Source organism: Branchiostoma belcheri, unplaced genomic scaffold (genome assembly GCF_001625305.1).
Source record: "Branchiostoma belcheri isolate BF01 breed outbred unplaced genomic scaffold, Haploidv18h27 scaffold100, whole genome shotgun sequence".
NCBI lineage: Eukaryota > Metazoa > Chordata > Leptocardii > Amphioxiformes > Branchiostomatidae > Branchiostoma > Branchiostoma belcheri.
The window spans coordinates 304,297-309,509 of NW_017802381.1; the positions used below are offsets into that span (position 1 = coordinate 304,297).

The 5,213-nt window shown below is 39.9% G+C and overlaps 1 long non-coding RNA gene across 1 annotated transcript in view; it reads right to left on the reverse strand.

Annotated features, from left to right (window-relative positions):
- The window catches only part of LOC109473893, a 7,941-nt gene that overhangs the window by 1,241 nt on the left and 1,487 nt on the right, over positions 1-5,213 (reverse strand). The window lies entirely within an intron of this gene.

The window sequence follows — 5,213 nt, forward strand, 5'->3', positions numbered from 1 at the left end:
AGGGGGGCGCCTAGGGCCTGGGCATGAATATACGGACTTTTTTACTCGAAAAAAGCAAAATGATGCGGTTTTTCGGCAGAATCGGATAACTTTTGCCAAAAACTTTTAAATCCATACGAAAGACGTCATCGATGACGTCATTTTTTGCGCATGCGCCGTGCTTTTAAGGTCTCGGACCGGAGTTTTTTTCACGATTTTGGATCCGGCGGACACCCTCAGACCGAAGGGCTATAACTCCGCCAAAAAAAGTACGCCGGGAAATCTCATTACATCAGTCAACGGAGGTTTCCAGCCGGCTTCCGATACAATTTTGGTTATTGTCCGTCGACTCTATAATTTGGGTAGAAACTGTAGTTAAACGTAAATTTTGGATACAAAAAATGTAGTTTTTTTGCAGTTTTTTCAACGGACCTGCTTAGAAAAAACGAATTTTCCCAGGCTAACGGATTATATGCTGAAATAGCTTACTACTTCCTGTTTCTGAAAAACAGAAAAAAAATAAGGTCGTAATTACACGGTGGTCAGATTTGGGCCCCAAAGTCCCACTCTGCTACTATGGAGATCGAATCCCCCGAACCCGCGAATCTTGTTCGATATGACGTCATTCGAATAGAACGGGCGTTCGATCCGGGGTTACCCCCGGTCATTTACAGTAAAGTCGCTACAACCGGCTACTTCAAGCCTTTTTTTTTAATTGGGAACCAAGGAACAGAAAAAATCCACCTTTCCACAAATATGAACCGTTTTCAAAATATTACATCTATGCCGTGATTTTATTGTGGATATGTAACATGTAATGAACCTACTGCCGTCATCGTGGGTGACCTTGAAGGTCAGAATTCTTGTTTACGCTGTTATAAAATCCAGGTCCCCATATCCAAGTGTCATAGCACGCGTGCAAACATGGTATTTTAACCACTTCCAAAAATCGTTCAAATTACCTCATTGAGGTCTTGTTTGGAAGAGCAACGATTTCCGCAGATTTCTGTCTTAGGGATTTTTTAAATATGGCCGCGATTTTGAATTATCGGTATTTAAAGTTGAAAAACTGCGTTTTTAGCTCTTTTACTGGCTGTAATTCGAGTTTTAGTTAAAGATTAAAAAAATCCTAAGACAGAAAGTTTACCTTTACTGTAATATTTCTAAAACTCAAGAAATCAAACCTTATTTTTGATATTCGGGGCCTCTTAAAATCAGTTGTTTGGTTCTCGTGAACCGTTTTTGAAATCCGAAATTTATCTCATTTAGAAGCAAATGTACACAAAGTTGAGCAAAGACAGTGGAAGAATAACATTTGAGGTTAACAAAATCACTTGTTACATTTTATTTTGACGAGTGTTTACTCTCCAATTACTTTTTTTTATTTTCAAATTTTACCCGTTGCCCCCGGGCCGGCCCGGGACTCCCGCGCGGCCACGTTCGAACACGTTCTGTAACCCGATACCTCCCTAGTAATGCGACTTTTAGCCTAGCAACAGACCGCCGTGTTACCATAGTCTAGTTTGATTTATGGTTTTCTAAATTTAAATTACAATATTTTACTTGTAAAATGCCTCTCATTTACTTAATTTTAACATGTCCTTAAGAAATTATGCAAATGGCCTCTACGTTAGCATAATGTATTTATAGTGATGTTAACCTTCGAGTAACCTACACATTTCACAAGGTATAAAATCACTATCATTTACCAATAACGAGTCACAGAATGTTCCCATTAATCATGCAAAGTAGGTCATTATTTGCATAATTATTATCTGTTGATGTTCGACCTGTCATAGATTAATAAGTATATACATTACATGTGTAAACGCACTATTATATAGAACACTATTATTATGGAATTTCCGCCTTAATTATACAAATTAAGTCTTCATTTGCATAATTTACATTTGATTATGTACAACTCTCTCTCAGCTTGGACTTATCGGCTTTAAAAGATTTCGACAGAAAGTGCCTTGCAGTTCCAGTACAAGCGGGACCAACACACCACTTATTCCGGGCAGCATAAGCTACCTGTCACCAAAAAGTCAAGACCATAGCATGTTCTGGAAAAAAGATACAAAAACCGGAAGTTCTGCTGCAGTACCAAGGTCAGCCACCAGGAGTCTCAGATTTGACCTTGACATTTGTGATTCTATGATCTAAAAACATACCAAAATATCATTACAATCAATAAAGGCGTTCTGAAGTTATGCTGACTACAAATGTTCGGAAACACACACACACACACACAGATGTACAGAAGAGCCTAGAAAAATAAGCACGGGAGGTGGCCACAAGGGGTGGTTCCTAGGAATATTTTTTGATGGGAGGGTGGGGTTGGCCAGGAAATTTGATTTTTTTTTTATCCTAACGGGAATATTTTAAGCCCGGTAACGCTTACTGTTTTACGTGAATGCGCAGGCATTTTGTTATAATGTACATTTCATTGTGAACCCATCAAAAACAAACCTGGATTTCTTATCAGCCATATAACTGTGATTAATGATGTATATATCATGGAAAAAAATAACAAAAACAAACAAATGTCGCCACTGTTTAAGAGAGTAACATCTACTGATTCAAAAACAAGCGTCGTTGGTTTGGGCCATACATAACGCCAGCCGTAACTGAGGGGTCTTTATGGCGGATTATCGGGTTTTGGACTATACTAGACCTCTCATTACTGGGTACGTTAAGGTCAATGTGGGCGTGTTCATGTGTGATAATTATTAGACAATTATCGAAGAAAGCTTTAACAGATTAGGAATGTTGATTTGGGCTTTATTTTATTTTCGAATGTTTTACGGTTAGTCTACAGTTAGTCCAAAATTGCGTCTTGTAACCCGATACTTTTTCGAACGCCCGGCCCTAGCAATCAGAAAAAATACCATAGTAACAAACCTACGTAAGTTGATACCGCCCTAGCAATGCGTTGTCTGCCCTAACAATAATAAAAAACGGTGTCACGTACTAATACAAATTATCATTACCACTCAAGATATGAGTTTCTACTGCAAGGTCCGCTTCACCCGCAAGAAGGTACTGCTGCTTGTGCTAGTGACGGTGCTTATGGTTGCCATTATAGTGACATATCACAAATGGCGGCCAGCCGACCCGACTGCTTTTGTACAGACCAACGATGGAAACCACAATAAAAGGTAAGCCTTCCTTAATTAAGGAAAAAAATTTTGCTAATTATGAGAACCAACTTAACCGTATACGTTTAGAACAACCTATTGGTGGGTTACTTGAACACTAAAAACAACAAGAAAATTCTAAACCTCAGACAAGTATATAATGCGAAACTGCATATGATGTTAGACATCACGTTAACAACAAGTTTATAAAATATTGATAATATCAAAGTTGGCATTCACCTAACAGAAGAGCGGTGATATTTAATGAGTAGCAGTTCTCTATAAACAACATATAGCACGTAGTTTGTTTAATAAAATTTTACTTTAAGTAAAATTCAATATCATTTACATCATTTGTAATTTGTATTTAGTTTGTTTTCTGTACGTTATTAGTTTGTTCTGTTTCTTTTGTTATTACGACGATTATGACTGTACTAAAGATGCTTTATACTTTTACTGTTATTATATTATGTATGTTCTGTGGAGGGAGCGTTAAAAACCGCCATTGGCGATATGCTGCCCTTGGATAAATAAATAAAATGAAATAAAAATTAAATGTAGACGGGCGATAAAAGAGGACCTTCATTAATTGATTGTTGACAATTATAACATAGCAATGTGACGTTGACCAATCAAAGGCCCCCGTTTCATACTGATTATGACGCCATAATATCACAGTTAGCATGATACAAGTATTGAGAAATCATCCCAGGTTTGCACAAGTGTATCTTTGTTGCGAAATAAAACTTCTGACGCTCAAGGTCTACAGTCTGACCTCGACGCTTTAACGGGATGACAGAATTAATGGCTTATGTCGTTCAACCCCTCCAAATGTCACATTTTACATATAACCCATAAAAGACGCCCCATCATAACAAAATATTCTCTTTGTAACGAAGTTGTAACCTGTGTCAAATCCCACCCTTATATCACAGAGTACATCTGTCCTATGATTTGCGGTGGGACACCCTTATTAACCACACCACTAGTAAAGCTGGTAGAGTTCTGTGGGTCATCCGGCGCAACTTGACCCATTGTCCATCTAGGGTAAGGGCCACTTGTTAGAAAGCGCTGGTACGGCCCCACTTGGAATACAGTGCCACCGTCTGGGACCTGTACACTATTGAAGGAATACAGGCGATGGAGGCTGTCCAGTGTAGGGCCGCCTGCGTGACTCTGAAGCATAAAGCGTAAACTGTTCTTTCGGGCAATTGCTGTACGGACAGCGCAGGTGGCACGTGCGTGCCGCGCACATTGAATGCGTGTTCCGTGCTTACTCCGCACTCCCAGTTTACCTGCTCAATGACTAGGCAGAACATACTTGTACCGTACTAGGTGCTCCTGACGTACCACGCATGTGAAACGCACCAGCTTTCTACAGTATATAAAGGCAGTTTGAAGGACGACTGCCAAACCGTCTCCAGGATGCACCAGAAGGCACAGAAGAAGACATCTGCAGCTACAATCAGACAGGACTCAAAGAAACGGGCCGCGGAAGACGACAGGGCGGCTAGTAAGGGCCCCGCTACACTTCTTTGAATCGTCTTGCGTATGAGTTGCGTACGGATAATTTTTCCATACGCAGCCGTACGCAAACTGCGCACTTCATGTCTACAGCTGCCTGGGTATTTTGCTCAAATGGATCAGTCAGTTCGATAAGAGTCAATGTCTGTTCAGCTGTGTTTTGTATGGTGATATCCGGAACGAGGGAGGTAGGTACAATGTCAGGAGGTACTGTTGTGTGTCCCACCCTCTAGACTTCAGGACTCAGGCCATATCTTATGATAACCGGCGTCTCCATCGCTGAGTGCCATCGCTTTTGAGTCATTACCAGTTCTTTCAGGACACTATTGTGGCGCCAAGTGAAACTAATGATAAGCGCAAAGGTTGCGTACAGATCTAGATAGCGAACTTGCCGAACAAAAGTGACAAAAATGTGTCAAAAAATGAATGAGTTGATAAATATGTTAAGATTGGCTCTTTTTTATATGTCTTGCTGAAAAGTAAATGGATATTAGGAAAAAGTCTTTCCTGGAGTGCAATGTTTTTTTACAAAAATGCATTTTGACACTTTTTAACACCCTTGTACCGCCC